This window comes from Beta vulgaris, chromosome 4, assembly GCF_026745355.1.
Source record: "Beta vulgaris subsp. vulgaris cultivar EL10 chromosome 4, EL10.2, whole genome shotgun sequence".
Classification (NCBI taxonomy): Eukaryota; Viridiplantae; Streptophyta; class Magnoliopsida; order Caryophyllales; family Amaranthaceae; genus Beta; species Beta vulgaris.
The window spans coordinates 53,476,281-53,502,523 of record NC_079205.1 but is presented as its reverse complement, the minus strand read 5'-3'; the positions used below and the strand labels follow the sequence as shown (position 1 = coordinate 53,502,523).

The 26,243-nt window shown below is 35.6% G+C and overlaps 1 pseudogene; it reads left to right on the top strand.

The window, feature by feature from the left end:
• The first annotated feature begins 2,010 nt into the window (after positions 1–2,010).
• On the top strand, positions 2,011–7,554 carry LOC104890801 (putative pentatricopeptide repeat-containing protein At1g12700, mitochondrial; annotated as a pseudogene).
• The last annotated feature ends 18,689 nt before the right edge of the window (positions 7,555–26,243 follow it).

Sequence of the window (26,243 nt, the reverse complement as noted above, 5' to 3'; positions counted from 1 at the left end):
ATTTCAATGTTTGGTTTTTAGCCAATGAGTTGGTAATTGGTATGTAGTATGAAAGCTTTTGTAAATCTTGTATGCCAATGGAAGTTTATGTATCTAATGGGCTTCGTCATCCCAATTTCATAGATATTACCCCAAATCACTTTAGAAGTCAACTTAGCTAAGTGATGAGTGATGAGGGATAAGGGATGAGGGATGAGGGATGAGGGATGAGTGAATGGCTTTTATGTGATTTGGGTACTAGGGTGACATATTACGTCAATTTTTCTTGTAACATTTGTTTTTTTGGTGAGTGGATTAAAATAGTAATATGTTGCATCTTAAAAAAAAGGTGGCTAAGCGCGTTGTATGCAATATCGTGTTGTTCTCTACAAGACCCTGTAAAAGCTTTTTCTGCAATGTCGACATAGATCGAGAAAAGAGGGCCATTTTTACTACATGCATTGATGTGGATCTTATTGAATCTGAGTGCTACTTGTGCTAATATGCCACTACAAACATTTGCCTTCCTTTTTTTTGGTGGGGTGGGGGGGGTTGTTTAATATATTGTATAATCATGAAGTACATTCATGCTAAAAGGCCATAAAAAGTTTGTAATATTCACACAATTTGGTCACAAACTAAAACGGTGCTAACAAATTTGTTGTTCCAACAAATTAAAAATCCTATTTCAGACAACATTACTCAGGTAATCTACAAAAATCGTTCTAAATCCAATTATAAACCCTAAAAATCGATTTAAAGGCATAAAATAGCAAAATCAAATATCAAATCCTTAAAATTTGATTTTAATGCATAAACATCAAATTGAACATAACCTGAAAAATAATCAAAGGCATCATATACAAAGGATATCAAATGCTTGAATTTTAGTTCTCGATATTAAAAAACAACCCAATGAATTTGTGCAAATTCTTGCTATCCAAAAATGGTTAACTGTTTCTCATTCTCATCGCAGTTCAGATACATAAATTTTTAGTCGGAGAAGATGAAAAGTTGGTATGGAGAGAGAATAATAGGTTTAGAAAGAGAAAATATTTCAGAGCGGGGATAATGGTTAATATCGAAGAAGGTAGTGGGGCGTGTGAAATCTTGTCCATAGGTGTGATATCAAATATATCATTTCCCCCCTTTTTCCCGATCCACACTACCAAATCCATTTAAGTCGTTTTGCTCTCTGTTTACTAGATTTCTTTTGTTTGGATTATTGCTAATAGAAAAATTTTAGCCCATACAAGAGTTCCTTACATAATTTTGATTTATATTTGTAGAATTAGGATTTATGCCTCAAATTTGAGCGATTATTAAATTTGTAATTAGGAGATCGAAGAACAAAAGGTAGAAAAGTGATATTATATAAAAAAAACCTTTTGATGGGGCTCACTTAGACAGAAATCTGGATAAAATTTGTTATCTGATGGTAACTTTGGCAAATCTCTGACGTAAATGGTGATAAAATTTTAAAAAATTCCAAAAAGTGGCAAAACTCAAAGTCAATAATAAAAAATGGTAGAAGTAAAAAAAAAAGGGTCATCTTTTTAACATAAACAAGGAAAGAACTAGATGTTTCTTGATCTCTAGGACGAAAAAACATCGCCTCTACTGTGAGTATGTGAGACGTGAAACTATATCTAACACATCAAATTGACACCAAATGCTCTTGAATTTTATTTTAAAAAAAAAGAGTGCAAAAAATCAACTACAAAAAAGATTCATATCTCAATTTTGGATTGAAATTAATGGTCTGACTCCTAAGTCATAATCATATGGAGGGAAAAACATGCCATATGTACTTCCCGTGTATTAAGACTCGAATTCATAACCTCTTATTTAAAGTACACATGTATTTATCAAATCCATGATCTTATATTTGTTTTTGCGCAAAAACATTATTTAAAAACAAAATAATATTTTTCTTTTTAAATAATTACCTACAAATATATATACTAATACTCATTAATCTAATGGTAATAAAAATGTATCCTCCTGTCAAAAAAAATAAAAATGTATCCTACCTGTCAATACTCAATACTCATATATTAAAAAGAAGAACTCGTAAAATTTCTATAGCATTCATAACTAACACCACTACGATGAAGCTTACTCCTAAAGCTTTTGCTGCCTTCTTTCATGGTGGTACTACTGGTATTACTCCTTTTCCTTCTTTATCTTTTCATTTTCATTCACGCAATTACTCCATTGTAAATGATGCTGTTATTCAAGATCATAGGTTGTTTCTTCAATCAGTTAGAGAACACTGCAAATTAGGGTTTTCAAATCTCAATTTCCCCCTTTCTCTCTTCCATCAAATGCTCTCTTTGCGCCCTCTTCCTTCTATCATCGTTTTCACTCAACTCTTCACTGCCATTTCCAAATTGAAACACCTTCAACCTCACTCTACCATCATCTCTCTCCTCAGGGACCTTGAATTGTCAGGTATTCCACCCGATATGCATACATTGGGTATTCTCACAATTGTTACTGCCATTTGGGCCGTGTTGATTTCGGCTTCTCTCTTCTCGCCAAAAGACTTAAGCTTGGTTACCCCTTTGATGGTGATTGTGTTATCTTTAACATCTTAATCAATGGCTTTATCCACTGTGATAAGCTTCCTCAAGCTCTTCAATTGCTCGATCAAATTGTTAAGCTAGGTTTCCAACCCGATATTGTTACCTATGGTGCTATTTTCAAAGGCCTTTGTCAGATTGGTGACAATGCTGCAGCCCTTCACTTGCTTAAGAGGATGCATTCTGGTTGTTGCAAACCAACCTTGTTATATATAGCACCATTATTGATAGTCTTTGTAAGGATAGGCTGTTGAGAGAGGCCCTCGACCTGTTCACTGCCATGAAAAGTGAGGGCATTATACCTAATGTTGTCACTTATACCTCCTTGATTAGAGGTCTTTACAACTCCGGCTTCAAGGTCGAGGCTAAAGATATGCTAGCTCAGATGTTGGTGTGTAACATAGCACCAAGTGTTATCACCTTCAGCATGCTGGTTGACATGTTTTGCAAACAGAGGGAATGTTGATGAAGCACAAGCTATTATAGACTACATGATTGAGAGAGGTGAGATTCCAAATGTCATAACTTACAGTGCTTTACTTGATGGTTATTGTTTGCGTGGTCAGATGGAGGATGCGGAAAAACTACTTGATTTGATGGCCAAGAATGGTTGTGAGCCTGGTATTGTTAGTTTTAGCACTATCATTAATGGATATTGCAAGGCTAGAAACATGGACAAGGCCCTCAACTTGTTCAAGAAATACTTCAGAAAGGGTGACACCTAATGTTGTTACCTATAACACTCTTATTGATGGACTATGCAAAGTCAATAGACTCCCACTTGCACGTAAACTGTTCAAGGATATGCAAGGCCATGGAGTTACTCCTGATGTTGTCACATATGGTTCATTGCTTGATAGCTTATGCAAAAATGCTTTACTTGATGAGGCAGTGGCATTACTTGAAGAAATGGAGAATAATGGTGTTAAGCCTACTGTTGTCATATATGGTATCCTAATGGACAGCTTGTGTGCGGTTGGGAAACTTGAAGATGCAGCAAAAATTTTCTCGGATCTTGTATTGAGAAGGCTAGAACCTAATGTTAAAATATACACAATTTTGATGAAAGGCTTGTGCAAGAAAGGCCTTATGGATGAAGCTAATCAACTGTTGAGGAAAATGGAGAATGATGGTTGCTCCTGATGAATTAACCTATAATACAATCATTAGAGGATATATTCTCAAAAATGACTTGACAAATGCATTGTATTATTGTGATCTTATGGTTAGCAAGCGATTTAAAGGCGATGCTGACACTTTCTCGTTACTGGTTGGCCTATTGTCGTCTGGTAACTTGAGTGATTCATCTAGGGATCTTCTTAGAAAGTTCTTCTAAGATGATTGGAAATTGCAACTACCGTTGATACTTTATCATTACTGGGTTGCCTATTGTCATCTGCTTCAAGTATTCAAGTTAGCACTCTATTTGAGGAGTTAGGCATCAAACATCGCAGCTGAATCCTATAGACTCCTACCTGCACGCAAGCTATTCTAGATATACGCGAGCTAATAGAATTTGTTATGAAGTCGAAATGAATATTTAACACTACATGCAGGTATTTCTACAGTTGATCTGTAGTTCTATATCAGTTCTAGAGAAATAAATTACCATCTTCATGTTGATTGGTGTTTATATTTTTCAAACAGATTGTATTTCTTTTTCCACAATATTCCGTTATTATTTTTACCCAAATGCTTATTTGTTTTCTGAATTTGAATTTTTTTAGAAGGAAAAACTATGTTGGTGCATCACTGAAAGTTCATCTAATCAGGAAGGAAAAGCTTTTGATCTTTTCATGTATTTTTGAATTATCTTAGTATATTACTCCCTTCGTTATTTACTTATAGTTATTCCGCTTTGACTTTTGCACTATCCATATATCTCTCTCCCGAGTCCCGACCATATTCTTTTTACTAATATTTAATAAAAATCTTATGTTTGATATATGTGGTATTGCAGAATATGTAGTAACTAGATATAGGTAGTGTTCCAATTAGTTTGATATATGTGGTAACTACAAAAAATTGGACCACTACCTCTGTAGTAAAAACAAAAGATTCTTCAGCATTTCGCATATGTGGTAAATAAAGATAGCTTAGGTAGTGTTCTAATTACCAGGTTTGAGAAACTTAGTTTACAAGACTCGTGTTCAGTTTTGTAAGCTTGCAAGTACTATTTCGTTATAGGTCTACTAGACCACACTTGGGTGATTATTATTGGTTTTGCTCATCTTTCTGCTTGAAATCCTTTGTTACCTTTGCAGATGAGTGTTAAATTGTAGACAGGTCAGTGTTTATATGTCTAACCGTGACTGTAATGACTTTAATCATGTCTTCATGTTTCTTTGCCTATCAGAGTGACGATCTATATGAATGAGTTGGGATGTTTCTTTTTCTTTTCTAACCAGGGACATGTTTATGCATCTTCATGTTCACCGTTCTGGCTTCCTCTCCTTCTATAAGAAACGAAATCTCCTAAAGCTATAACTTTCCAGTTACAGTTGTGACTTGTGACAGCCCTGAACCCAGAAATTCTATTGTTTTTATCTCGAATAGGTAAGAGTAGCAAAATTTTGTGATTTTGCATTGGTACATCAAACTCTGTCATTTACAGTTTTATGTTAGAAAGATTTTTGAACTTTTGGAACTCTAAGAGCAGATATCAATTCCCAAATGGAAGGAATTATCCATAAAAAATGGAGTAAAAAAATCCAGTACTACAGGCTGGAGACTCTGATAATGGAAAAGTTTCCAATAATGGAAGTTTGATCCTTTCTTCATAGAAGGTTTTATGGTTAATTTTTTTCCAATGTACAACAACATTACCAAAGAAGCCAGCTTTATCATCCAAAACTAGTTTGGTGTGGGTCTTGCCAATTTGCCATCTTTGTTCATTTACGTCTGCTCTGATAATATGGATGTTTCCATCGAGGGTGCATATATGTCATCTAATTCAGTATCTTTCACTATCAGGTGCTTGCCTGCTCGGTTTTTACTGGCCTTTGTATCAAAAATCTTGTGAATCTCTGGACCCTTTACTAATGTGGCCTCTCTAGTCTTGGAGGATACTGGGCTAGATATTCTGATGTTCACTAACATTTTAAAGCGTAGACTCTTAACATGGAACCTTGATGATCTTAAGAAGGCAGACTTAAAATGACAGCTGTGTGCTGAATACAGCACAATGATTTTTTGCCATTAGGGTATTGGGTTTTTTGCATTAACATTAGAAGCTCTGTTCTGTTCACCTTAGAAAACAGGATCAACTCGAATAAGTTGAAATAAGGTGTAATAATAATAAGTTCAAATGAAGTCTAATAATTTCTGATGAGTTTAAAAAAGTTCATTAGTTCAGACAATGTAATCAGTTGGGATCATTGGTTCAAATTTAAGTACAGGGGTGCTCAGATGAAAAGAAAATGGGTTCAGTGAAAATGTAGAGCCATAGTAAGAGAGGTTTGGACCTGTAATTGGCTTTCAGGATCCGTCTTCTTGCTCGTTTGAAGTTTACTGGAACTTATTAGTTTGCTTTGCTGCTGTCTTGTGTTCCTTTTCTTCTTATTTCTTTGAGTTTTATAATCATCAGTTATCCAAAGTTCTAAGTTTGTTGGTTATGTAAAAGTATAAACCAGGTAAACTTAAAGGGAAAGAAGATAGCAGCTAAGAGGAGTGGCGTGAAGACCATAATCTTTCCCGCTGCAAACGGAAGGGATTTTGACGAGCTTAGCCCTAATGTGAAACAAGGCCTAGACGCTCATAAAGCACTACAACTGTTTGTGTCATGCGCAAGCAATATAGCAGATCACTTGAATTTGATGGATGATCCCACTTTCAAGGAGCTTTCATATTGTTCGTCAAAGGAAGGTGGTAAGAGGATTGACAAAATTTACTAATCATTTTTTAATCTATCTGTGGATATTCAAATTTCGCTTCCTAGTTTATTAGTATAGTTTGTTGTAAGCTTCGTGTTGGAAGTGTTAAATGAGCTTTGTAATTGAAATTTTTTTTGATAATTGATGGGAGTATAGGAGAGCAATGTTGGAAAGTAGTTGATTTTTATTCATTTATATTGTTTACATCAAGTCATCTTGTATTTATAAGTAATACATGTCGGTGAAGCAATGCACTAATATTTTGATAATTTTTCCCTGGTGTCAAAGAGCATGGGGAGACAGCTGGAATTTGATTCTTTTGCCCTGTGTTTTATTTTCCTCACATGTCAGATTATATTAATGAACCTCATTCTTTGTCTTCTGCAGATTGGAGCTATCGACAGGGACATTTACTACCGAGATCAGTATGGGAAGTTCTGTGACGATTACCTTTCACTTGGAGTGGATGAACTTCCTTTATTTGTGGCCGTACTGCCCTCCAATGTTACGAAGATGTTTCATCTTCAGTTTCCTGGACATATTTGAATTGTTAATTGGTCATGTAATAGAAGAAATAAGTGTTGGTCTCGGTCCCTCTGGCGAACTTAGGTAATTATTATGGCTTTTTGTCCATGAGTATCACTATCAGTCTTCTGATTCACTTAGCTTACACGAGGCTGCATGCAGGTATCCTTCTCAACCATATGCTGGTGGTGGATGGAGATTTGCTGGAATTGGTGAATTCCAGTGCTATGATGAGTATATGTAGGTCACTTTAAACTTCCAAAACTTGCTTATTACAGTTTACAGAGTACATTAGAATGGCTTCTTCTCTAGCATAGAGTAGAATTTTCACCTAGGTAGTGTTATTGCAGGATGAAGGATCTGAGGATAGCTGCTTGCCTGGAAGGAAGACCTCATCGGGGAGGGAATGGCCCCGGGATGCTGGTCGTTACAACAGTTCTCCATTGGGAGTTCCTTTCTTTGAAGGCAGTCAAAAAAGTTTCCTTTGAGTTCTGAGTATAGGCATTTCTTCCTTGTATGTACTTCTCCTGAAAGGTTATCTCCTTTCATATATGTCAACATTTTTCATGGGGAATCCTTGTTGCACTCTCAAACTGTCGTTTTTGTGCTCCATGATGTAAGAGCATAGTGTTGAGTGTTTACTCTCACAAGAGGAGTGCAGGAGGTCTTCTTGGAGTAGAAACAAATCTCCCTGTTTCAGACCTTGAGCTTTATAAGCTCACAAATTTTACATGGTTGGAGAGTTAGGGTATTAAGGTACATAATTAGGGAAGGAACAACTTAAGTGGGGACATTCTTCTGGGGTAGTAAAGAGTATCTCAATTGCGTAATTACTCATTATAACTAAGCGGATTCTTAATCTTTTAACATTATAACGGAGTTCGAGAATCATCTAGTACCTTGATACGTATAGGATATTCCCTTGAGATTTTGTGTGACGTTTAGAATGTTTAGGGGTACAATGTAGAAAGTTAAAAGGCCGGATACAATGTAGAGTTTCGTAAAATACAGGGGCACTACGTTAAACCCTAACAATTGCTCTACTTCCTTCCTCTTGCTCCGGAACGCCAATTTTGCCGATTTAGGTCGCTTTCCCCCGTCGACTTGGTCTGCAAACAAATCGCGTTTCAGAACGAGCGAACCAAAACATGATTTGCTGGGGGTAGGGGCCAATTAGGTAATCCTAATATTACTATGATGAGGTATTATGCAAATAAGACAAGATTTTCATTTACACTAGTTATTAGGCTTGGGCTATGTCCCGGGTAAGAAAAAATTTCATTTATTAATATAACACTTTATGATAATAACACTAAATACAACTTAGTCTAGTGGTTAAGACTTTAGTATATGTACTTGAGGTCTTGGGATCAAATCATATACTATGCAATTTCTAATTTTTTTTATGGTACATGAATTACATGAACTAAAACTTTCTAGGGAGAGTGTCACGTGGCACATAGACTTTATTTCGTCGCCTTTTAATATATTTGTATAGATCATCGTTAACTATGGGTTCTCATTTACAATGTGTTAAATCCGCATTTGATTGATAAAAAAACCCATATTTTTTAAAGAAGGAACCCTATTCATTTCTTTAAAACTGTCAGCGGTCTATATAATTTTCACAAAAGCATTGAATTACATAAGAAGTTAAGAACATATACTTTACATCTATAACATCATTAGTAGTTTAGTACTGACACAACCATTTATAATAAAAATAAATAAAAATAAAAAGGAGTTCATCGAACTAACAGGGCTTCAAAGCATATGGATATGCTATACTCCATGTGTATCTTTTTATCTTTCTTACTTTGACTTTGCACGTTTGTCATGCACTTATTCTACATTGAATATTTTTCATTATAGTAAAAATTATAATAATTGAATATAAATAAAGAACTCATTTAGACGAATCAAACAAGATCCTACATGATTATATTTTTTCTTATATATTGAGAAAAATCTAAAAGATTTTTTCTAGTTGTAAATAATGTCAAAATTCTAAGTGAGAAATATAAAAAAATACATAGGGAGTACACCTCTTAAATTATTTGATTTTCAAGGAGCAATATTGATTGTCCTGCATACTCGATTATTCGTGCAGTTTCAAGCATATGAAGAAAACTATTTCTAGTTATTATTAGCCAGTATGCTTTAGAAAACTAACATATTTAATTAAAATAAAGAATAAATAATACGTTATTTTTCATCCAAGTAGATAAATTTTCATAAGATGTAAAACTATATTGTATATGGAACTTATTTTGAAACATATTTCGAGTACTCTTCAATGGTAAAAAAAAATTATAATATTGCGAATTTGTAACAAAAGTTATATTCAATTTGCATAGTATAATCATTTAGGTTATTTATCTGAAATCAGAATGTAATGTTCACTTATTCAAACCACCTTATATGTATTTATATTTATAGTGAACACTATTTTTTAAAATCATGTCATTTAATTATTAATAATTACATGACATGCTTAGATGGAGCTCTCTATAATATTCTATTCTAATATATATGTAACTTTATCGCTATAGATTTTAGTTTTTGTTGTAATAATAAATTTTACTTAATATATTTTGTTGCAATACTAAATTGTTTTGATTCAGTGGAGCAATTAAGACTGAGGTTTTGAAAGATAATATGTCTAACTTTGTAAATTGTACCTATTATAGAATGCTATAATCACATGTTGTACACTATACTTATAGCTTAATTATTATTATATTTATAAAAAAAAAGACTAAAAAATGTCTTATCATTCATCTAATTAAATATATTTTCATGAGTTGTAAAACTATATTGTAGATGGTTCTCATTTTGAAGCATATTTCAAGCAATCTCCAATTGTAAAAAATGATAATATTTTGAATAAGGTAACAAAAGCTATATTAAATTTACATAATATAATAACTTAGGTTGTATATTCAAAACTAAATGTAAATTTCTCCCTATTCAAAACTCCTTTTATATATTTAAATATGTGTAGAACTCTATTTTTTATTATATTTAAAATAAAAATTAATGACATGACAATCCTACGTGGTACTCTCTATTCATAAGTTGTAGAATATATGGTATATAGATCTTATTTCGGAACATATTTCAAGCACAATCCAATGGTACAAAAATTATAATATTCTGAATTACGTAGCAAAAGTTATACACAAATTATATGATATAAAAAATTAAGTTGTTCATTCAACACGAAACTCTATTTCGCTTATCCAAAGCTCCTTATATATATTTAAATCTACGTAGAAATTTTTGTAAAAAGAAAAAAAAATAATTACATGACAATCCTACGTGGCGCACTCTAGTCATAAGTTGTAGAACTATATTGTATTTGGATCTTATTTCGAAGCATATTTTGATCACTATACAATTGTACAAAAATTATAGTATTCCGAATCACGTAGCAAAAGTTATACACATATTATAAATTAAGTTGTTCATTCAACACGAAACTCTAATTTTCGCTTATCCAGAGCTCGTTATATGTATTTAAATCTATGAAGAACTCTATTTTTATAAAAAAAAGAAAAATAAAATTTGATGATATGACAATCCTATGTCGCGCGCTCTATGCTCCCGAAAAGTTTATCCTTTTTATATATATAAACTAGTTATTAGGCCCGAGCTATGCCCCGGGTAAGAAAAAATTTCATTTATTAATATAATACTTTATGATAATAATACTAAATACAAATTAGCCTAGTGGTTAAAACTTTAGTATATATACTTGAGGTCTCGGGATCAAATCCTATACTACGCAATTTAGTGCCACTGTGGCACAGTTTCTTGTTTTCGCACGCCTTTTAATATATTTGTATAGATTGATTATCTTGTTTTGCAAGGCTACTTAATAACTATGTATTTAGATAGACGGTTGAGATTAGCTCACACTACATGGTCAGTGGCGGAGCTAGGGCGGTGCACGTGACCCCTCGATTTTTTTTAAAAAAAATAAGTTTTTTTGTAAAAAAAAATTAAAATTGTATTGTTGTGGCTTGGATGTTGGATTGAAGAAGAGTGCAACACTGCAAAGATGGAAAGTCAGCACATGGATATATGAGATTATGGGAAAGGTGGAAAGTCATTGTCTGATCTCTATTATATAAGGGAAGGGGGAGTAATGGTGTCCTCTTTTGAAATGCCTATTTTACCCCCCTTCCCATTCTAAATTACAAATTCACTTACAAATCAAAGGGGGCTTCAAACAAAAATACTAAAAATATAACAATCACTCACAAGTCAACTAAAATCATAAAATTGCATAATTTACGTTATGCAAATCACTAAAATGAGGAAACTTTACAAAAAATTAAAAATTCACTTACAAACTACAACCTATGAAAAAATTAACTTGAAATCAAAGTGTACAATTTAATTTCTTTACAATTTATGAAGTATTGTACTTAATTCAAAAATCAACTAAAAAATTATAATATCAAAAATCATAAATAAATTCAAAGAAATTTCTATTTTGTTCATAGAATCTAACTTTGAAAAGTAAAAAAAAAAAAAAAAATGGTGAGAAACTTAAGTGACAGAAACTAAACCAATTAATGTTTGCAACTAAAAACAATTATACTTCGTATGTCTATTGTTCAAAATTTGACTCTTATGCCGTAGAAAATCGAGTTTTTGTTTCGAAAAAAATTCAAGCACGCATCGCGTGCAAAAAATTCTAGTATCTCCTAGACTTTTAATTGTCTGACCTACTCCCATGCTTTATTATATTGAAAATGGTCCCCAAGTGCTTAACAATAACTAATAAAATTTAATCTAAACTTATAAACCTACGAAATAACTTTCTCACAAATTTTCTTCGCTCAAAAAAAAATATAGTCACAAAAATTTCTCTCCTCATTGTCGTTAAAACTTTGAACCACTCAGTCTTTCACAACCCTCGAGCCATGCTCTTCCCAGCGTCCATGTCGGCACACCCTGGCGGCTAACGTGCACCATCACCACTCACAATACATGTAGACCCACCAGTGTTCTTCAGTCCATAGCATCGAGTTTTTTAATACATTATTGATTTCCTATATTGTGAAGTTGCGAATTTAAATAAGAGTATGAAATTAGGTGTTGTTAATTTATACAGTAAATTATAGGATAGTAATATGTAATTTATCAAATTAATAATAATGGTAATTAAAATAAAAGTATAAAATTAGGTACTGTTAATTACTTTACATGATGATTTAGTTTCTATTTTAGTACTTATATGGTGTTAGAATTAAAATATTCAAAGTTATTACATTATAATTTTAGTTGTTGTATGTCGATCAAAAATACGGTCAAATAGGGTATGTGAAAATTTCAAAAGTCTACATCTTTTTCACGAAGAAAACGGACATTTGCCCGAGTCCCAATACTAGTAACTACTATATAAAACAGAGTACCAAAACTAGCTCACAAGGCCTCTGACATTTGGCGTTCTTATTATACGCCATTTGTCTCCCTTATAGGTGCCATGTAGGGGTGTTCATAAAAAACCGAAATAGAAATATCGTACCGAAATACCGAAAAACCGGTCTAAATGGGTGGTTACCGTACCGACAAAAAATTTTTGAACGGTACAGTTACCAAACCGATAAAATTAGCGGTTAACGGTACGGTACGGTTATGATTTTTGAGTAAACGATTAACCAAAATACCGAAATATTTTTTTTCTCTATGTAATTGTTGTGAAACATTTTCAAACAATTACATTTATTTTAATATTTGTTGCTAATTTACAACAATTAGAGGAAGTAAGTAATTATTTGGAAACTCCAGTATTAATATAAACATTGTAATTAGGAAATGAAGTGAATTCTTAGTGTTAGTTATGTGTTTCAATTGATTTATTATCCACTTTATAATACATTTTATATTAGAATATATATGATATTATAATATATGCACGAAAAAATTGAAAATATACATGTACAATAAGTAAAACATAATAGTATAACTTAAACAACGTTTAATGGTTAATCGAAAAACCGTACCGAAAAACGGTTAACCGCTTAGGCGGTAATCGGTCTAAACGGTTACGGTTATGGTTATGGTTCGCAAAAAGACCGTCCCACCATGTTATTATTTTATTTTGAAAAGAAACAGAGCCTTAAATTGATAAAAATACATATAAAAGTTTAGGATACAAATAAATAGAGTTGGGTTCACAATGAAATACTTAAGTATAGTAAATCAATTATAACTTCTAATATATAGTTCTGGAAATTATAATTTTTGCACCATTAGAAAGTATTTTAAAAATACTTTTAAAACAAGATCCATTTATACTACATTTAAATTTTATATTAAAGTAATTTATAAAGAAAAATCAACTCACGAGGTAGCGACATTTGACGTCTTCATTGGACGCCACATGTCATGTTTATGAAGTGTCTCAATTTTCCTAAAATAAATTCCTCAAATTTTTAATACAAACTAGTTATTAGGCCCGGGCTATGCCACGGGTAAGAAAAACTTCATTTATTAATATTGTACTTTGATATGATAGCACTAAATACAACTTGGTCTAGTGGTTAAAACTTTAGTACATGAACTTGAGGTCATGAGATCAAAACCTATACTATGCAATTTCTAATTTTTTTTTATTGTACATGGATTACATGAACTAAAACTCCCTAGGGAGAGCGCCACGTGGCACCGTTCCTGATTCATGCACGCCTTTTAATATATTAGTATAGATGATTTATGTCTATGTGTACCCCTCAATTTAAAAAATATAAATATTGTGTAACTGCAATGTATCGAACACGTGACCTTTGAAATGGAAAGTAAGAGTTTAACCCTTAATACACTATGGCTTTAAATTCTAATGTTTCAAATATAATATGAAAAAGTCCTTTAATAATTATAGTTAACTTAAAAGACTTAAACAATTACGTAACTAACAAGAGACTATTGATGTTATATCTTATGACAATTCTTTTTAAGCTATTATTTTCAAACTCAAACCTTTCAGATACTTATCACGTCATGATGTGACTTTTTCAATTTTTAATGGACAAAAAATAAGAAAAATATTTGTTTATTAAACCTGATCTGAAGCATCGCCTGGGTTACAATACTAGTATAACAAATAAATGGTGGGTTATACTGAGGAGCGAGTGAGGACAACTGATATCTTTTGTTTAAAAGGTAGGACAAATGATATCTTGCTCGTGGAGCACAATGTTATATGTTCTTATGACAGACGTGAGATAAAAACAAATAATGAATGCAAAACAATGAAAATCAGGCAGCAGATTTACGTGGTTCACCAATTTGGCTACGTCCATGTGCAGAGAGAATATTTTATTATGTGAAAAAAAACATATTACAAAGAGAATTAAGTCTAATTCGTCGTATAAAACAATTAGGTTAATGACCTATTTATACTCCCGTGCCCAAAACGCGTTTTCCGGACAAAACACCAAACCGCCCGACCTGCCCGGGCGAAATCCGTTCGACCGGGCGTGATTTCGCTTTTCCAAAACAGCTTGCGCGTCTGATTGAAAGTGCCCAAGTGAGATCCACTCGATCTTCCCGGGCGAGGCGCAAGACGAAACAGTTTCGTCGGTTCTTCGTAAAACAGTCATAACTTTCTCGTTTCTCAGCGGAATCGAGCATAACCTATCGTTGGAAAGCTCTGGGAACAAGCTATCACCTCGAATTTGAATCACATCAAAACCATTTATAGACATATGTGAATTCAAAGTCAGCCTTATGTCATCCCTTTTTCATGCATTCTATCAAACACCTTCAAGTCACCATTCTTACATATGTGCTGTCAAGTAACTATTTTTAGTTACTTTAGAATAATAATTTAATTATCATAAAACAGTCAATTAGTAGATCCTAGACCAAGGTGTAGGATGAGCATCCTACACCAGCTCCAAAACGCAAGGCAAGAAGAATGAAACGCACCATTCAACATGCAAAAAAGTAATTGATTTGACAGCTAATGTACATTCCCATTAAATCTAGTGTACATGTCGAAAATTCAAAAAGTAACTGATTTGACAGTTACTGTTCACCATTTAATAACTGATTTGATGTCAACCGCCATCATTTCCCCCATATACTGTTCACCACTTCTCTTTTTTCCACACTCAACCTCCTTGTACATTCTTGGCTTCGTGGTTGTTCATTAACAAAATCAAAATGTACAATGATAGCCCCCTAGTTAAAAATAACCCAATTCTTGAAGCTGATGTCAAGTGTGTAATTTGCAATCTTTGTACATTGGTGTGTTGATGTTTGTTTACTAATGAAATTCAATATGTACAATTACAGTCCCATATCGAAATTCAATAAATCACAATGTACAGTGATGGTCATTACTATTGTACATTAAACCATATGCATTTGTACATTAATAAAATTATTTCAGCAAATAAATAAGAGAGAAAGAGAGTGAATGAGTGAGTGATGAGAGAGAAAGAGCTGGCCCACTTTCAAAAATACTGCCAAAAGTCAGTCAAATGGGCAAGATGTAGGATGCTAATTTGCGGAAAACAGTAGCTGAGATACTTTTTAACATCCCATCTCACAATTATTGATTAATAAATCCACATAATTTCCTAGTATCATTCTGAAATATTTCTAAGCCGCATAGTCTGATATCTGATCGATGTAAGTCACTCTGAATTCTGAAATGTATGAAGCATAGCAAGCCATTGAACGAACCAACGAGTACCGGAGAGTACTCATCATAATCTAGATCAGAGTAATAACGACTTGGCTTGATCCTGATTTTATCAAGAGAGTTGAAGTGAATGGATGTAAAACTATGCTGAATGGATGTAAAACTATGGTGCTTGTAAGAAAACAGAACAAGGGAGCTATTATTTTTATTATTGATTGTATAGTTAATGTGAAAATTCTTGAAACGCTGGGTGTTGATTTCATCACGCCAATGCTTACAAATGCACTTGCAACGAAGAAGGTCTTCAGACGATCTGATCTAGAACTACAAGTTATTGAACCAAGTTTCTTCTTTTTTGTAGGTTTTCTTGGTGCAACTAGAGGTATTTGTAATGGTTCAAGGTAAAAATCAAGTCTTGCATAAGGGAGCTTTTTCAATGGAAGTTTCATGTGGTCTCCATCGTTGATCATATCTTGTACGCTTCTTCCCAATTTTTTTCATGGTAGACCAGGCTATTGTCGTCTACAACGGTTTTATTTTAAGACCGTCAAAGGTTACTAAATTGATTAAACTGGTCATCGAAAGAAATTAATTTAATCACTATTGAGTTAATTCTCTTTTTAATATTGGACTTACCATTGCCTAATTTAATTTAAAAGTAGGCGGTCTATTACGAGACAAACTCCCTAAAATTTATATATGTATTTTTATTTATTTGGGATTCTATTTCTTTTTCAAAAATAATGACATGACACCTAATAAGCGCGACATATGGCGCCTAATAAGGATGTCAAATGTCGCGACCTCGTGAACTGACTTTTGTAATCTGCTTTATATATCAGTTATTATGTGATATGATATGATACTATATGATATTGATTTCCTCCAAAAATTCATAATTTCTTAAACTTTTGTACTCCAAAATAGGTTAGAATGAAACGTGTTTTCATTTCAAAAACAAAAGTTCCCCAACTCTACCCCTCTTTCTCCCCAACAGTGATAGAGTTCCACAATGATTCCAATTAGGAATATAAACTATATCCTAATATCCCTCTATTAACAATTCCAGAATTAACAACTTAGCTTACCTTGTCCATCGAATAACTAGTTTCCATGTCCGAAATAGTGTTGATTTACTAGTTCTACTACAACTTGGAGATGACTAAGTTTGTTTTATAAATATATCTATCATATAGTAGTACGTATACAAGAACATTCACGTATTATTCAACAAAAACAAAAACATAACTTTTAGCTTTCCTCTCTGCTGCATCGTTGTCCACCACCAGCTAGTCTCTACTCTAATACCATGGAAGAATTATACAAAAGCTTACAAAATATGATAATCGACGATGATCATACAGAATTTCCACCAGAAAAACACAACCCATTAAAAAGATCTGCAAGTACCCTAGAAACTCTACGAAAAAAACAGAAATTTCATTCAATAATAACTTGTAGTTCTATATCAAACAACCTTCCTTTGGAGTTGGTATGTGATATTCTAGTGAGGCTACCAGTTGAAGACATTCTCCGCTGCAAGTGCGTTTGCAAGTGTTGGCGTGACGAAATCAACACCCAACACTTGATGAGTTCCCACGTTCGACGAACAATCAATAATCATAATAAGAATGAGATAATCAGCTCATCCTTTATTCTCTTGTCTAAGGATGGTAATATTAGAGATAAGAGTTAGACTAAGTCTAACTTATCTTTATATTCTGTTGTATAAGGTTGTTAGTAGATTCCTTATAGATAGTTTTTATCTCTTTATACTTATCTTATCTCTTGTATACTTATCTTTTAGATAGCATTACGTTTATTCATTATGCTATATAAATACTTGAATTATTAATGAGAAGGTTAAGCTTTCCACAATCTTTCATGGTATCAGAGCAGTAAACGTTCCTCCACCTCCCAAATTTTTCCGACTCCATGGCAACGACCACTATCCCCAACGCCACCCAACCTTCCTCCCCCTTTGTCATCGCCAATCTCACCACCATCCTCAAGCTCACAAACACCAACTATCTCTCCTGGAAGCTCCAACTCCAAGCCACCCTCGAAGGCTTCGACCTATTCAAGTTCGTCGATGGCTCTCACCCCCAACCTCCTCCTACTCTCGCCTCCGCCCCTAACCCGGCTTTCACCACCTGGCTACGCCAGGATAAACTTCTGTTTGGCGCCATCATCGGCACCCTGGATGCCTCTATTGTCCCGCTCGTCTCACGTGCCTCCACCTCTAAAGAGGCCTGGGATATTTTAGCCCATACCTTCGCGCGCAACTCCCGCGGCCATGCCAAACTTTTAAAAACTCAGTTCCGTAGCATCACCAAGGGTGCTCGTGACATTCCAGCCTACATGAATGCTATCCGTGTTTGTGCGGATCACCTAGCCATCCTCGGTGAACCCGTCTCCCCAGAGGACCTCATTGAGCGCGTCCTCGACGGCCTTCAAGACCCCAACTACACCTGTGTCATTAATGCCGTCGAAAGTCGGGACACTCTCATCACCTTTGATGATCTCCATGAAAAACTCCTTGTGCGTGAAAGCACCTTGACCGCAGCCTCTAGCCTTACACCCACTCCGTCCTCTCTCCCGGTTACCGCTCATTATGCTGCGGCTCGCCCCACCTATCCATCATCCCATCCCTCTCCGCGCCAACCCGACCACCCCTCTCCTCAGCCCCGCCCATCAACCCATAAACCTGCTGCTTCCTCTTCCTCCAAAAACCCAGCTTCCTCACGCTCCACTGGCTACCGTGGCAAGTGTCAGTGGTGCCATACCGTGGGGCACTCCCTTTATCGCTGTACCGCCTTCCAAGAGAAATTCCCCACCGCTCGCCCCCCTCCTCCGCCGTCCTTAGCCGCCCCTCAGGCCAACCCCGCAGCCCTCTCCTCCGCCCCGACGTCACCTTCGTGGCTCCTTGACTCCGGCGCCTCCCACCATGTCACCAATGATCTAGCCAACCTCTCCATTCATCATCCCTATGATAGCTCCGAGGAAATAATTATTGGTAATGGTATGGGTATTTCGATCTCTCATTCCGGCTCCTCCACTCTCCCTCTCTCTAACTCCTCATTAACTCTTTCTAATGTCTTGTGTGCCCCTACTATGTCTCGTAATTTGTTGTCTATTTCCAAATTATGTGCTGATAATAACCTTCTAATTGAGTTTTCCTCTAATTCTTTTCTTCTGAAGGATCGACTAACGGGCACACCTCTCTTCCGGGGTCCAGCTAAACACGGGGTCTATGAGCTTTCTTCCTCAACTCCCATCCGCGCCTACTCCTCTCTCAAAACTCATGTTCTTGACTGGCATCATCGTCTAGGGCACCCATCCTTGGCCATCTTCAAACAACTTGTTTCTCAGTTTAATCTTGATGTTACTAGCTATTCCAATTTTTCTTGCAATGCTTGCCAATGTAATAAAAGTCACAAACTTCCTTTTTGTCAATCTACTATCATTTCTACATCACCTCTTGAAGTTGTTTACACTGATTTATGGACATCCCCCATTCCCTCTCATGATGGCTTCAAATATTATGTCATTTTTGTCGATCACTTTACCAAATATATTTGGCTTTATCCTCTCAAACGCAAATCTGACACTAAGGATGTTTTCATTCGCTTCAAGGCCTTAGTAGAAAAATATTTTGACAAAACACTAAAAACACTCTACTCTGACAATGGTGGGGAGTATGATGCTCTCTTTCATTTTCTTACTATCAATGGCGTTCAACATCTTACTTCTCCACCTCATTCTCCTGAACATAACGGCTATATATGCTGAACGCCGTCACCGCCACATAGTTGAAACTGGCCTCTCCCTTCTCACCCATGCCCACCTTCCCCTCTCCTTCTGGACTTCCGCCTTTACCACCGCCACCTATTTGATCAATAGGCTCCCCACACCCACCCTACATGGCAAATCTCCCTACCACTGCCTTTTTGGCTCCCCACCCAATTATCTCAAACTCCGCTGCTTCGGATGTCTCTGTTATCCGTGGCTCAAACCCTACACCAAACACAAACTTGACCCAAAATCTACCCCGTGCATCTTTATTGGCTACTCCAAAACACAGAGCGCCTATCACTGCCTTAATCCCACCACTGGCCGCATCTACACTTCTCGTCATGTTCGGTTCATTGAAACCGAATTTCCGTATCCCTCTCTCACTTCTACCTCTCCGCTTCCGCACTCTTCTTCCCCGGATGCCTGGTGCCCACTTCCGCTGCCAATCCTTGGCACCCCAGCCCCGGCTCTGTCTTCACCCCCACTTGGCATTATCACTCGCTCCAAAAATAACATTCACAAGCCGAACCCGAAATATGCCAACCTCACTACCACTAGCTCTCGCCCAACCGAACCCACCACTGTCACCCAAGCCTCCCGTGACCCTCACTGGAAGTCTGCCATGGACTCGGAAATCGAGGCTCTAACGAAACTTGGCACTTGGGAACTTGTTCCGCCAAACCCCTCCCGCAACTTGGTCAAATGTAAATGGGTTTATCGTATTAAGTATAACTCTGATGGCTCTCTTGACAGGTACAAAGCTCGGCTCGTGGCCAAAGGGTTTCAACAACGCCCCGGGATTGATTATACTGAAACTTTCAGTCCTGTTGTGCGCCCCACTACCATCCGCACTCTTCTTGCTCTTGCCGTGACCAACCGTTGGCATCTGCGCCAACTTGACATTAACAATGCGTTTTTGCAGGGCACCCTTCATGAGGAGGTTTTCATGTCTCAACCCCCAGGCTATGTTGATCCGAATCTCCCTCAGCATGTATGTCGCCTTAAGAAGGCTATCTATGGCTTGAAACAGGCCCCCCGGGCTTGGTATACGGAACTCACAACTTTTCTACTGGGTCTTGGCTTCACACGTGCAGTATCGGACACCTCCTTATTTATTCTCTCGGCTCACTCAATTTATTTGATTGTTTATGTCGACGACATCATCATTACGGGTCCCAACTCCACCGCCATCACTCAGTTCGTCACCCACCTTGCTCACCGGTTTGCACTCAAAGACCTTGGTTCGCTTTCCTACTTCTTGGGTGTTGAGGTTATTCCTACCGCGTCGGGTTTATTTTTAAGTCAGCGGAAGTATATATTGGATCTCCTTGCTCGGTTTGGTATGCTTGAAGCTCGGCCCGCTCCCACTCCTTTGGTCGTTACTCAATCCCTTCAAGCTGCCGGTCCAGCTCTTGATGCCCCTACTGATTATAGGGCAGCCTTGGGTGGGTTACAGTACCTCACGCTGACTCGGCCCGATGTTGCTTTCGCTGTCAACCGCTTGTCTCAATACATGCACAAACCGACTTCCGATCATTGGCTTGCACTCAAACGACTCCTGCGGTATCTATGTGGCACCTTGGACAAGGGCATCACCATTTTCCGTGACTCACCACTCTCCCTTCATGCATTCTCTGACGCAGATTGGGCAGGCGACAAGGATGATTACATTTCTACTATGGGTCATGTTGTCTTTCTTGGTCGCACTCCACTTACCTGGTGCTCCAAGAAACAGAAATCTATTGCGCGCTCCTCTACCGAAGCCGAATACCGTGCTGTTGCTTCCACCACTGCTGAAGTTATGGGCATCCGTAATCTTTTACAAGAACTTGGTGTTCAGCTCACTGCCTCCCCGGTCATCTATTGTGATAACTTAAGTGCCACACACTTAAGCGCTAATCCGGTTTTCCATTCTAAGATGAAACATTTAGCCATTGCGTTTCATTTCATCCGTGAGCAAGTGCAAGGTGGCTCGATCTCTTCGAGTTACCCATGTTCCCACTGGTGATCAGCTTGCGGACTTTCTAACCAAGCCTCTGTCTCGACCTCGCTTGGATATTCTTCTGTCCAAGATTGGTCTTGTTGATCGACCGCCCATCTTGAGGGGGCATATTAGAGATAAGAGTTAGACTAAGTCTAACTTATCTTTATATTCTGTTGTATAAGGTTGTTAGTAGATTCCTTATAGATAGTTTTTATCTCTTTATACTTATCTTATCTCTTGTATACTTATCTTTTAGATAGCATTACGTTTATTCATTATGCTGTATAAATACTTGAATTATTAATGAGAAGGTTAAGCTTTCCACAATCTTTCAGGTAATAGTATGATATACGTTGATTTTCAGTGTCCTGAGAAAATAAAGATGAAGCCAATTCATTATGACTCTCATCTTGATCCAATTTTTTATCCTTCTCAACTTATTGGTTCGTGCAATGGCTTACTTTGCTTCAAACATTTGGATTATCTTCAAGTAAGCAAGGCAACAACAGTGTTGTTTTCAGTTTACAACCCGATCACACACGCCTTCAAACTCACAACTCCATGCCAACCTTTAAGTCCGAGGCTTATTGTTAGTGGGTTTGGCTATGATAGCACAACTCATGATTATAAGATTTTATGCTTGTTACCTCAAGAGGCTTCCATAACACTTTACAGCTTGAAGAACAATTCATGGAAACTAATACTAGCAACGTGAGTGAGTGTGATTATCCTCATCCACTAACTGAAAATTATACTATGATTTATTCTAATAATGCATTGAATTGGATAACTAGGTCAAATTCTATAATAATGTTTGATCTTGGAAGAGAAAAGTTTCATGAAGTTCCACTGCCTGTGCCATATGGATTGAGGTTAATTGATTTAAGGGGTTGTTTGCATTTGGTAACCTATACAGGAGAGATATGGGTTATGAAGGAATTCGGTGTAAAACAATCATGGACTATATTGGTTCACTATAAAAATATCCAAATAATGCCTTGTGCTTATTCACAGGACAGAAGGGAAATTCTTGTCGTGCTAGGGAGTCATCGAGAGAAGTTTTGTCGTCTGGACTTACATAGTCAAGATTTCAAGAAGCTCAATTTATCCAGTTACCGATAAATCTTAATCGCTATCATACAGTAATTCCATGGATTGGTTCCTTTGTTTCTCCTCTGTTGCTTTAGTAGCTGTTATTTACAATTTCTATTAATTATATGCACTCAAATGTACTGTTAAAGCCGTCATTCTTATTGTAAGTAACAAAAAATTCAATCTGTATAATATGATTATTGAATGAACATAGTACTTTCTATGTGTACGCACGTACTTGTCTATAGTTGTCTTTATTTCCGTTGTTGTCACATTCGTTGTAGTCACCATTCCATATTTGCTCCCATTATACTTCCGAGCTAGTCCTAACTCCTAAGCAATGAAAGAATAAACTTGTGTTGCTGATTATGAAGTGAACTAATTCCCATTTACTTGAAGTTGTCAATTGTGGTGTTACTTAACAAGGTACTTCCTGATTGTGTACTTTATTTATTTGCCTTTAGTTTCAAGATTTTTCTATATGTAAGTTGTATTTGAATGAGTTTAATAGTTCAGGTAAATCATGACCTATTGAGATGTGACTTTAATTTGTGAACTACAAAAAACTATAGCTTGTGATGTTTATCTTGTTCGAAACGAAGTATGTTGATCTCATTTTTTCAATAGTTTCTGTTATTTAATTTGCTTATCTTTGGTGAATCAGTGAATGATTTAGTGAGATAGTTGTCTTTAATTCTATGTCGTTGCGAATGTTTCTTCGTTGTAGTCACCATTCATTCCATCTTTGCTCTCATTATACTTCCTAGACCTAAGCAATGAAAGAACAAGATTGTGAAGCTACTCATGAAGTAAACTACTTGCCATTTTCCTACTCGAATATACTTTCTTATTAAATTCTTTTTTTTATATATGTGTAATACTTTGACTTTTACATTAATTATTATATTCACACATCTTAATTTGACATATCCTTTTACATGTGTATTAAAACGAAAGTTAATGGTCAGTGTTGCGTTGTACATTGCCAGCGTAAAAGTCAAATTAGGGCACTTATTTGGAAACAGAGAATGTATATTTCTATAAATAATTGTTGGTATAAGAAACTAAGTTATTAATTGATAACTAAAAATAATAACAGCGTTCTATCTTGTTTTCCTCATAATGTAAAATACTCTCAATGCCTCGAAAATCGATATATGCCCTAAAATAGTTGCTTTTTGAGTTAATTAACGATATCTTTTTAGATAATGGTGCACCTTATTTATGTAATTTGGAGTAAATGGTACTGTCAACACTCAACATCAACTTTGAGCCATGACATGGTTTGGAGAAATTAGGTTTGTGTCAATTTTGTGTTTCCTTTCATAACTTCATATTCCTGGTATATTGATTTCGATTCTGTCAGATTGCCAACGCCAACACTTATCCTCGCTTATCCTCGTGCTTACTTCCACACCATGTTTTTTTCCAAGAATAAAAGATGTTGGGGTTTTTCGTTATATCCTTACCTTTCCTCAATTTCTACTTTGTATCCAAACTTTTTTTTTAAAACCACATAATACCTTTAAATTGTTTAGTTTTTTTCCAATTATACCTTATTACTTTGTGATGATTTAGTCATTTTAAAAAACAGGGTGTTGTAATTTGATTAATGTAGAACAAAATCAATGAAATAATAATGATGAGAAAAACAATAAAAAAGAACAAACAAAGAACACAAGGATTTACGTAGGGCTGGCAATCAGGTCGGGTTGGGTCAGTTTCAGGTTGACCTGATTTGTATTTCAGGTCACTTACCCCTGACCCAAACCCGACCTGATTTATATTTCAGGTTGAAAATCCCAACCAAACCCGACCTTATATTTTTCGGGTTGACCCGAAACCGACCCAAAATGACCTGAAATAAAAATCTAAATATCCAATGATAAAAAAACTGCCAACTTAATTCAAAAAGCTAATGTACATGTAACATGTTTAAGATTCAACATTCAAAGCCGAAATTTTCAGGTTGAAGTGAGTTGGGCTTGGACCAATATTATAACCTAACCGGCTAAGGGCTAACCTAAAATAATATAAGTTATTTTTAAATCAGGTCATTTCGGGTTATTTTCAGGTTAAAAAGGTCAACCCGAACCTAACCCATTATATTTTCAGGTCGGGTTGGGTCGACCCATTTTTTTTTCAGGTCGAAAATCTCAACCCAAACCCGGAATTTTCAGGTCGGGTTATCAGGTTGGGTCAGTTTTTGCCAGCCCTAGATTTACGTGGTTCATTCAAAATATACCTACGTCCACTGGTGGGAGATTAGAGCTTCTTCACTATAATGGAGAAAAAAACCAGAGAGAATGATACAAGGAGTCCTAAATTCTAGAGGCTAAAAGTGTTTATAAGTTGTTATCTAATAATGAACATCAAGGAAGCTTTTTATAACATAAGTAACCTCGTACAAAACCCTAAAATATAAACCAAAACGAAAATAGTCAAAATCGCATAAAAGCTAAGTCGTCCGATCGGGTCGGGTGATCAAATTCCTCAAGCTTATGACGTCGCGGGCCCGATCGGGAGACGTTCACCCGGTCGCAATTCGCGACGAACGCCCGATCGGACGAGCCTGCAAAAACCGATTTTGACGAGTTCAAGGCACCAAACTTAACAAGTCATACCTTCAAATCAATATTTTAGAGACAGTTCATTCTCGTGAAACTTCATTTATATTGGAGGAATGGAGGCAACAAAAAGATCGCTAAATTATTTTTTCTTTTTTTTAAAAAAGTCTTCACTCTAACTCCTTCGATCTATAGCAAATTCATTTAGCAATTTCATGTTCATTAGTATTTTTTTAGTGAACTGTCAGCCTATTGGAGAACACAAGGACTATTAATATCAATTGTGAGAAAACTTCATTTTATAGATGTAAATTAGTTGTTAGCTCGGGCGATATTCTAAATGAGTTACCAATATAACTTTGAAGTTTTAAATCAACATTTGAGAGTAGTACAAAAAATGAGTTATATGATCAAAACATCGATTACCCTATTGATACGGAAAATGACACTCACTTAATTAAGGAACTTTGATATCTATACTCAATAATAAATTCAAGAAGAGGGACTATGAGTTATTATAGTTGAGTATACAAATCAAGTAAATATAACCCAAGTATTGTTGGTCATCACTTCCGAGATGATTGGATGTTACGGTGGATCTCCTCAATAATTGTGGGGTATGTTGTGGGATGTAAGTTACCATATTTTTAAATGCTTTTCTTAAATGTATGTTATACTTTTTTCTTCCCTTAAAAACCAAATTGAGATTGTACATAGTTGGTTAATTAGTGTGTTCATAATATTTCAATGGAGTGTTGTATTTTCGAGTCTTCACATATATATTTTTGTTGATTACTTTGTTTTATTTGTTTGATAGGGAGGGGGTACATGTGGCAAGATGAATTTATTTGTCTTGATTTTTAGATATAGACATAGATTAGTATTTACCTTGGGCGATTCCTCAGGCCAGTTAAAATTATCAAATATATTATTCATAAATTTTCATAATTGATTCTATCAGCTTTTCATAATATTATGTCTAGTACGAAATTGGAAAATGGATGACATGATAAGTTATTTTTAAAAATCCTAAGAAATTGGGGATAAAAATAACAATTTCAATGGAATTTGGATAAGCAAATGTTATTACTTAATAAAAGGGTTAAAGATCAAAAAGCTTGGCTACATATATTTATAGTTACATAAAATTATGAGACTTTATTATGTTTTACTTTGAAA